Source organism: Myotis daubentonii, chromosome 9 (genome assembly GCF_963259705.1).
Source record: "Myotis daubentonii chromosome 9, mMyoDau2.1, whole genome shotgun sequence".
In the NCBI taxonomy this organism is placed as follows: Eukaryota; Metazoa; Chordata; class Mammalia; order Chiroptera; family Vespertilionidae; genus Myotis; species Myotis daubentonii.
The window spans coordinates 66,790,690-66,800,916 of NC_081848.1; the positions used below are offsets into that span (position 1 = coordinate 66,790,690).

At 42.6% G+C, this 10,227-nt stretch overlaps 1 pseudogene; it reads left to right on the forward strand.

The window, feature by feature from the left end:
* Positions 1-6,417: 6,417 nt before the first annotated feature.
* On the forward strand, positions 6,418-10,024 carry LOC132241928 (phosphatidylinositol 3-kinase regulatory subunit beta-like; annotated as a pseudogene).
* Positions 10,025-10,227: the final 203 nt, after the last annotated feature.

Consider the following 10,227-nt stretch of genomic DNA (forward strand, 5'->3'; position numbering starts at 1 on the left):
AGGAGAGTCACATGGGAAGCCAGGGAAGAGGTGTGAGTAGTGGGGGCGGCGGGGGGGGGGGGGGAGACTGGAGTTTTTAAAGGATTGTTCTAGCTTTTTAATTTATGTTAATAGACTGCAAAGAGGCAAAGGCAGAAGCAGGAACATCAGTTAAGAGGCTATGCAGTAACCCAAATGAACAATCACAGTGGCTTGGACCAGAGATGTAGCAACAGAGATGATGGGAAGTGGTCAGCTGCTGGATACATTTGAAAAGTACAGACAATGGGAAGTTTTGGTTGATGGGATGTGAGATTCAAGGGAAAGAGAAGAGAGGACAATACCAAGGTGAGACCTGATCACTAACATGTGATCAAAGCTGTGAGAAGAGCACACTTGCTGGGGGAAAGACCAGAGTTTGGATTTGGACCTAATAAAAATGTCCTTATAGACATATCCAGGTAAAGAGATTAAAAGGGGAACTGGATCGGTAAATCTGAAGTTCAGAGGGGAACTCCGGGCTGGAAATATAAAATCTGGAAGTCTTTAGTTTACAGAGCATTGTTAAAGCGATGAGACTTCCTGAGCATGCTTAGGGAGTGAATATAGGTGAGAAAGAGAAGCCATCCAAGAACTGTGCCCTGGGCACCTGTGCATGATGAGGTTGGTAGATGAGGAGAAACCACCAAAGAGACAGAGAAGGAGCAACCCACAGTAGGAAGAAAAGCAGGAGAGCCTGCTGTGCAGATGCCAAGTGGAGAGAGTGACTCAGGGAATCCAACATCATCAACTGTCAAACGCTGCTAATACGTTAAGATCTAAACTGAGTTCATCACTGGGTTTCATGCCATGGAGGCCATTAATGATTTGAGGGGCAGGGAGTGGTTTTTAGTAGAGTAGTGAGAGTCAAAGCTTACTGGAATAGGTTCAGAGAGAATAGGGGAAGAATTAAAGACAATGAGTATGGACAACTACTTAGGGAAATGTGTCTGTAAACCGATGCAGAAAAAATGAGGCAATAGCTGAAGGGGATGTGAGCTCAAAAGAAGGTTTGGAAGGATTTTTTTTCAGCTAGGAAAATTAGCCAAATGTTCATGTGCTATTTTTATGTTTCTTTGTCGTTAAATGAGTGAGAGACTCGGTGCCCTTTGCCATCTCTTGGTTCCCAGACCTTCTTTTCCCACAGAAAGTAAGAGAACATGATAAGCTCGTGATGGCTTCAAAGAAGATACCGCATTCGCATGACTAAGCCCCAGTGATGAGCTGTCTCCAAGCCCTCACTGTTAACATCAGGCCATGAGTCCAATTGATTAAGGATGAGGTGATACCGAAGACCAGTTCCTCAATAGCACTGCTTTTTATTTAATGATTTTTTATTATCAAAGGACTTCATTGTGCAATTTAAAAAATCAAACAGGAGCACGAGGCTCAGGACAAGAAAAAGCTTCCCTGTCCCACTCCTCCCTATGCCCACGCTCCACACCCCGAAGCAATTGTTTTCAACCCTCTCATTTGTTTGTTATGGTGTCTAACGTCATATTTCCAGAACACATGCTTACAGTTTTTTATTTCAAGATTTTCATTTTTTACTTCAAAACAAAAATTTAGTTCTTTTAACCCACACACCACATCCATATCCCTTTATCCCTTGTATATCATTCTCTCAGTGAACTTATATCGAGATTTTGTTTTGTTAAACTGATGTATAGTCCTTACATGAATGACTATAAAAATAGAATTCATAGCTAAGTCATTTGGTATCCTTTATTATATAACTTTATTGTACCCTTTATTATATAACTTTTTTGTTTCTCCTGAATTAATAATTGTCTTATTTTTCACTTGCTTAGTTTTTTTTTATGTACCTATAATTAATCTATACTCAAACTATCCCCATACTATTTCCAAACAGAACTAAAAATCCATCTCCATACAAATACCTCAGATAAGGTATTCATTCAAAGTCTTTCTCAGAGACACATCTCCTGGGGCCCTGCACACCCCTACTCTTCTCTGGATGGGTTGCCATTCCAATCTGAGCACAGTTGTCATCCCAGGACCACCCTCAGAATGGGAATTCCTTTTCCCTCTCTCCTCTTTGGATTCCCTGTTTGCTAGATCCTAGATCTTTTTCTTTCTTGGTTTATTTCCTAACTTTGCCACTTTCTCTGTAGCTTCCTGAGACAAGATGCGTGAGAGGTGTATTTTATGACCTAAGATATCTGAGCAATTCTTTATTTTACCATTAGATTTGTTTAATAGTTTGTCTAAGTATAGAGTTCAAGGTTGGAGATCACTCAGTCTTCTGGTTTCCAGGTGTGCTATTGAAAAAGCCAATGCCATTCTGATGCTCATTTGTTGTTTGTAGTCTCTTACTTTTTTCCCCAGAAGCCTTATAGAATTTTCTCATTTTCCCTGCAATCTGATATTTTCTGATTGTGCCTTAAGACAATTCTGATGTCATTTATTTTCCTAGACATTCAGTGCGCTTCTCAATTCTGGAAACACATCTTTTAGCTCTGGAAATTGTCCTTTATCATTTCTGTGGCAATCATCTACCCTCTAATTTTTCTGTTCTTTTATTCCGGAATTTCTATTTACTGGATGTTAAAATAATTTGCCTGATCTTCTATTTTTCTTCTGTTTTCTTTAACAGGTTCTTTTTTAAAGCATTTTTAGCAATAAAGTTTTAATTAAGGTATGTACATTGTTTTTTAGATATAATGCTATTGTCTACTTTATTCTTTTCCATTGTTTTAGTTTTGAGGATATTTTCTCAGGTTTCTTTTTCAAATCTCCTATTGAATTTTTAAATTTTCTTAGCACACTATTACTATTACAATGTCTTTTCTGATCTTTACTGTTCCTCTTTTATAGTACCCTGTTCTTGTCTGTGAATAGAGTTTTTATCCATTCAACTAATCATATTGCTGAGCACCTATCTTGTGCTAGTCTTGATAAATGAAAAAGATGGAGTCCCTGATCTCATAGAGCTTACTTTCAACTGGAAGTAACAGAGCTAGTAGATATACTATATAATATCAGGAGGTGATGATGTTACAAAAAGAATGATTTCAACAAAGACTAGAAATAAAAAGTGATTGGGAGTGGCTATTTCACATTCCTCTCTCATCTCTCATATAATATTAATTATAGTGTTTTGAAGTTGACATCTAATCTCTGTATTCTGCTTCCTCCAAGTTCCTTTTCTATTTGTTGACTTTGATCTTGTTTTTCATTTTTGTGTCTTTCCCCAAAAAGCTCAGCTGTCCACTCATATTTAAGAGTGAGGCTCAGCTTGGCATGCTTGGGCAAGGCTTCTTAGCTCCTACACATCAGCAAGGAGAAGTTTAGAGGGGTACTGGCCTTGAAGGTTGGGGATAGGGTAGCACTCTTCTCCAAGTTGGTGGTCTCCCCAGAGAGGATTTCTCTGCATTGCCACCAGCATTCTGGGAGCCATATCGGGGTAAGCAGGCTAGGGAACACTTTTATAGACTTTCATTCATTCTCCTTTTCAATCTGATACCTGATTACTGTCCTCAACTGTAACTGGTATCCCCAAATCCAAAATCTCTGTGGTTCAACTCCAGAGAGAAAAGTGGCCCTCAATCTTTTACTGGGGCAAGGTAAGGAATCTCCAGTACAACTGCTCTTCATTTCAATTGCCTCTCCATTTTTAGTACCAGCCCACTCCTACCCCTAGAAATACCTTGTGTCCCCAGCTCCTGAATCTTTAGGGACTTCTGCAGAGACTCAATTTATGTCTTGTTAGCTTCTTCCTGCCCCTTTGTAGGGCTTAAGAATTAACTTTATTTTTTTTAATTTATCTTTATTATTCAAAGTATTACAGATGTCTTCTTTGTTTTTTGCCCCATAGACCCCTTCCACTATGCCTGCCCCTCCCAGGCCTTCACCACACTATTGTCTGTGTCCATGAGTTATGCATATATGCATATAAATTCCCTGGTTAATCTTTCCGCCAGCACCCACCCACCCACGCATTCCCTCTGAAATTCATCAGTCTGTTCCAGGCTTCTTTGTCTCTGGACCTATTTGTTCATCAGTTTATTTTGTTCATTAAATTGTACATAAGAGTGAGATCATGTGATACTTATCTTTCTCTGACTGGCTTATTTCGATTAGCATAATACTCTCCTGGTCCATCCAAGAATTAACTTTCTTAATCTTTCAACTGCGCTGTTCTCCTTTAAAATTCTCTTTATTCTTAGGTGTTCATACCTTTTCTTTTACTGACATTTTAGTAGAGTCATTAAAAGAAACACATTAAAAAAATCGTATTTCAATCCCCATGGTTAACCAGAATAATTCCTTTGTAGTGGCCACTCCTAATTGCTTCTGACAAAATAAGAATTTCTGATTCATCATGAGTGTTAGTCTGAGTTCACTGCCAGGGGAAGTGGGAAAATCAGATTCAACAGGGAAAGATCCAATCCTGAGTGATGGGGTCTTCAGATAAACTCTCAAAAAAAACAACTCGGAGACAATTAGCCCAAACATTGAGTGCTTCATCACATAAAGGTGTACAGTGTACAGCAAGCTTCATGGGCACATGACCTGAGCAACCACACAGGGACCCCGTGCTCAGAGGGTCCTGTGCTTGACTTAAATTTCCAGTCACCATCTTGAAATTCTTACTTTTTAACAAGGGTCCCACATTTTCATTTTTCTGAGCCCCACAAAGCCTGTAGCCAGTCCTGGCTATGCATGATGTATAAGAACCCTGGGAAGATGGTCTCGCCAACCCAAGATAAGAACAACATATATAAGGGCAAAGGCCACAAAGTTCATAAAGAAAGAAGATTGTCTGATTTAAATAATCCATTATCTTATCAATTCAGTACTGGTCAATCGTGAAGCTCAGCTCAGGCCAGTTGTTGATCCTCCAAGTCCATTTTTTGGTTTTAGGAATTGCATGACTCATCAGGTTCATTAGTTTGAGCTCAAATAAAACATCTGAGTCACACACAGAAAGCAGTCACAAGTTCACGCTCAGGCTGTTTCTCTGATGATTCTGATCAGTTTTCTGAGAAGTAGATGCTCTGGTTTCTTTCCCTGGGGCCTGACCACTTGCTATGTATCTGTCTAACAATCTCTCACATCTTCCAGATTCAGGTCTTGCACAGACAAGTCTATGTGCACGTGCCGAAGGTCCAGCAAAAACTGTCTTTATTATTGCTTCATATCCATTTCCTCTTCGTTCTGACTTAGAAAATAATCTAATATTTTTATGGGGGTGGCAGTAATGTGCCAAGCTAAAACTTTATGTTCCAGCTTCTCTATGGGTAGCCCTGAGTTCAGGCCAATGTAGCTCAAATGGATTGAGCTATGGGTTTTAAATCCCTGGCTAAGGATTTCCCAGTAAGCTTTCATTTTCTTGATATAGAGGTTATCTCTTCTTTTGCATCTTGGCCTCTTTTCTGCTACATGTAGCTCTTAACTAATAGCTGGAGTCACAAGAAGCCACTCAGCAAACATTCAGTGCATGCATATTTGCTGAGCACCCAGCACTCTTCCAAGCCACTGAGATACATCAAAAATAAAACACATATCCTGGCCCTCGTGGTGTGAACATCTTGCAATGCGAACAAAAGCAAAAAGAATCCCATGAGCCTCAACTTTGACATTTCTGAGCAGCTGAACTAAAGACAGAAATTTACTTGAGAAAAATTCTTTTTTTTCAGCCCCTTAGGGCTAGCTAATTGGCATAAAGGATATTGGAGATAGCTTAACTGGAAAAACTAGAATTATGTTTTATTTTAGATACATGATATGTGATCTACTTTGGAACCACAATTAAAAATTTTAATATAGATGCATGTGTTTATAATTTACATATCTATGTATGAATGTGTATATATGTTTTTTAGAGAGAAAATAATAAGCAAAGCAAATGTGGGAAAATGTTATTGTGACTCTGAATGAAGGATATATGATGTCTGTTATATTTTTCTTTCATTTGTCTACATGAGAAGTAGGGGAATCTGTGATTCACTTGGAATCATGTAGCAGGTTTATAATCTTTCTATGAATAAAGTAATAAAAAAAATTAAGACAATTCTAACAGTCCACATGGGGAGGGAGTACACCGAGGTCCCTTGGGCCTATTTCTCTGCACTATGTGGAGAAAGGAGTCTGACAATCCTTTTGTTAAAAGTATCTACTTTGGAGCAAGCCTTTCCAGCCAGTGCTGGCCTACGAGCCTGACGACCAAGACAGATCCCCCTTCCAAAGTCGAGACCAGCTGTTCATGCCTGCTTGCCAGCACAGGGCTGTACAGCTGCTGGCATTTGGCCTGGGACTTGCTCTCATGCCGACACTCCAGCAGCAGCGAGGTGGTGTGGGAAGAGATGTAGAATGCCTCAGCATTCTACACCTGCTCCTAGCACCATTCACCAAAAATAATTCGACACTCACGTCATGTCGGTTGGCAATAACAGGACACCAACAGTGGAATGTGTGCCTCTCAAATCCAGAGAGGCGTACCATGATGTAATGGAGGGTGAAAGAAGCAAAATGCAAAACAGTGTATCAGAATAATCCCACATGTGTTAGAAAGAAAGGGGGGATGGAGGGAAACAGGGAGGAAGGGGAGGAGGAGAATGAATGAATGAATGAACGAACGAACAAATGAACAAACTGCAATCCAGTGGCAAAATTTTCATATCAGAGTGAAGGGGAGGAAAAGAGAGGCAGACAGAAAGAAAGTTAGGTAGGAGAGGAAAGTGAAGGGAATGGAAGACAAAACTTTTTTTAAAAACTTTATTTCTATGTCTATATGTGTACACTCATATGTGTACACATAGAAGATCTAAAAAGATTCAGCTTAACAGTGGTTCTTCTTAGAGGATGAAGGGAAGGCTCTAACGTTTTTCTACTTTTCCTTGTTTATTGTATAAATTTTCTGACTTACTCTATCTTGATTTTCTTTTCTAGTGAAGAAAAGTTAAGGCAAAGGACTATGTAGTGGGGAGGCAGCTCGCTCCTTGAAGAAAAAGGGCTGCTGCCCCCACTTTGAAGTAAATAGAGGAAAGTGCCATGGAGATGAGAGTCAGCAAGCTACAGTCAGTGGGCCAAAGGTGGCCTGTCCCCCACTGTTTTTGTAAATAAGGTTATATCACAGCCCTTTCTGTTTATTTACATATTGCCTATGGCTGCTTTTGTGCTACAAACAGCACCAAGTTATGTAGTTAGTTGCAACACAGACACAGGTGTAGCCTACAAAGCAAAAAGTATTTACTATCTGGCCTTTTACAGAAAAAATTTGCTGATCCCTAGTCTCCATTCATAGTCACCTTGGAAATGGGAGTTGTACAGTCTACATTAGAACACTGACCCAAAAATTCAGACTCTGAGAGGAAGGGGTAAAGGGTAAGTTGCAAATTTATCTCATGAATTTAAAGGGTTAAATCAGCAAATGTCACCTCACATCATAAAGACCATCCCTACTCACTCAATGCCAAGAGCCCCAAACACAGCCCTGTCATTCTTTGTTTTGTTCAAAGAATTTATCACCATCTGATACTTTCTGGTTTATTTATGCTTGCCTCCCCCATCTATATATACACTGATTGGCCAGACTATTATGACCGGCCAGATTATTATGATCACCCCCATCAGTATTTCATTAGGCCACCTTTTGCCTTAAATACTACAGCGATTCTTCTTGGCATTGACTCCACGAGATGTTGAAAGGTGATGCGAGGAATCTGACATCATGCCTGATGAATAGCACTGTCCAGTTCTGTGAGATTTGATGGTTGTGGAACCAGCTGCCTGATGGCTCTTTTAATTTCGTCCCACAAATGCTCAATTGGATTGAGATCTGGTAATTGTGGGGGCCACCTAAGCAAGGTTAAGTCTCCCGCATGTTCTCGACACCACTACTGCACAATACGAGCGCCCTGGCATGGCGCATTGTCTTGTTGGAAGAAGCCATCTCCGTTGGGATACACCATCAACAGGATAGGATGAACTTGATCAGCAATGATACTTAGGTATATTGTGCTATTCAGACGTTTATAATGATCTGGCCCTCTAGCAACTTCAGCGCGAAATTACAGCTAATTTGCCTGTTAGGTGGTCATAATAATCTGGCCACTTAGTGTATAAAAAGCCAGCGACCCTAACAACCAGAAACCAGAACACCAGGCCCCTCTCCTCAGGCTGGCCCCACCCCCCAGGGAGCAGTTAGGGGCAACTCGATAGGGTGCAAGTCTGATGGGGGAAAGTTGAAGAAATAGAGGGGAAGGTCTTAAGGTCTGCAGGGTTGGGATGGCCGGCCTGGAGTAAGTTTGGAATATGCTGGGGAAGGAAGAGGAAGATCCGATTGGAAAACGGCTCAGCACAGTACCTTTCTCATTGCAAACCGGGAGGGCGCCAGCCTCCGACTGAATGGGCGGTTGTTTCAGGAGTGCGCTTGGGAACCACATGTTCAGGGCGGCAGCAGGGCTCCCGAAACTTCACTGATTCCAAGAAGTAAACAGCTATCAACGTCAAGGAACAGAAATATCTTCTCCAACTAGAGGCCCTGGACTAGCAAGCGACTGAAGGAAACACCATTTAAGGTGGAGCTAGAAAAACCAGAAGTATGTGACCAGAGGATTGTGGGATTGTGGAGGACGCCTGGGCGCCTAGAGGATTGTGGGATTGTGGAGGACGCCTGGGCGCCTAGAGGATTGTGGGATTGTGGAGGACGCCTGGGCGCCTAAATTATTGCGCATAGACTAGTCAGCCCTATAGTCCCAGTCTCGCAGTATTTGGACGTGACTTCTGGCGGGAAATTATTTCTATTGAGGTTTGCTGTTCCCTTGGGCGAGGGAGATCAGAATTGAAGGTTTCGTTGGTTACCTTGGTTTGAAGCAGAGGACAAGAGCCGGGAGTACGACCAGTTCTAGGAGCAGTACACACGCACCTCCCAGGAATCACGGATGAAGCGCACCTCAATCAAAGCCTTCAATGAAACCATCAAGATCTTCCAAGAGCAGGTCCAGACTCAAGAGAAGGGCAGCAAGGAGTATCTGGAGCGCTTCGGGCGAGCGGGCAATAAAAAGAGATGCAGAGGATCCTGCTGAACTCAGAACGGCTTAAGTCTCGCATCACCGAGATCCACGAGAGCCACGTGAAGCTGGAACAGGAGCTGCGGACACAGGCCTTGGACAGAGATCAATAAGCGCATGAACAGTTGGCTTATGCACCTGGAGGTTCAATTCCTAGCCAGGGCAGATGCCCGGGTTGCGGGCTCGATCCCCGGTAGGGGGCATGCAGGAGGCAGTTGATCAATGATTCTCTCATTGATGTTTCTATCTCTTTGAAATCAATAACAATGTTAAAAAAAATAAAATAAAATAAGCTCATGAACAGCCTGAAGCCAGACCTCATGCAGCAGCGCAAGATCCGAGACCAGTACCTGGTATGGCTCACCCAGAAAGGCTTCCAGCAGAAGAAAATCAACAAGTGGTTGGGAATCAAAAATGAGCCTGAAGACCAGTATGCACTGGTGGAGGATGAGGATGACCTCCCCCACCATGAGGAACGAACCTGGTATGTGGGCAAGATCCACCCCACGCAGGCTGAGGAAATGCTGTTTAGCAAGAGGGATGGTACCTTCCTCATCCGTGAGAGCAGCCAGCGGGGCTGCTATGCCTGCTCTGTGGTGGTGGACGGCGATACCCAGCACTGTGTCATCCACCGCAGGGCCACTGGCTTGCGTTTTGTGGAGCCCTACAACCTGTACAGGTCTCTAAAGGAACTGGTGCTGCATGACCAGCCCACCTCCCTCCTGCAACACAATGATGCACTTACCGTCACACTGGCACATCCGTTCGAGCCCCGGCCTGGCCCCATCCCCCACAGCCCACTGACTCATACAGAGCAAGACTTCATCTTTCTGTCTGTCTGTCTCTCTTCTTTGTGAATCTTTCTCTGTCTCAATCTCTCTCTTGTTTTCTCTGAGTCTTTCTCTTCCTGACACTCTTTCTATCCCCATCTCTGTCCTCTCTGTCTCTCTTAGTCTCTGTACCTCTAAGTCTCTGTTAGAGGAGCATACCTCCTCCACCCCATGCTACCTTTCCCCATGGGCACTGCCTTCCCCTGGCTCTGGCTACTCCCACCAGTTCCTACAGTTCCCCCAAGCTCCCCTGTACCTGCCATGTTTACAAAGGCCCCTGGAGTCAGGGCAGGAAGAAGGCAGGAAGGAACTTCACTGCCACTTCCAAGAATCTCAGCTGT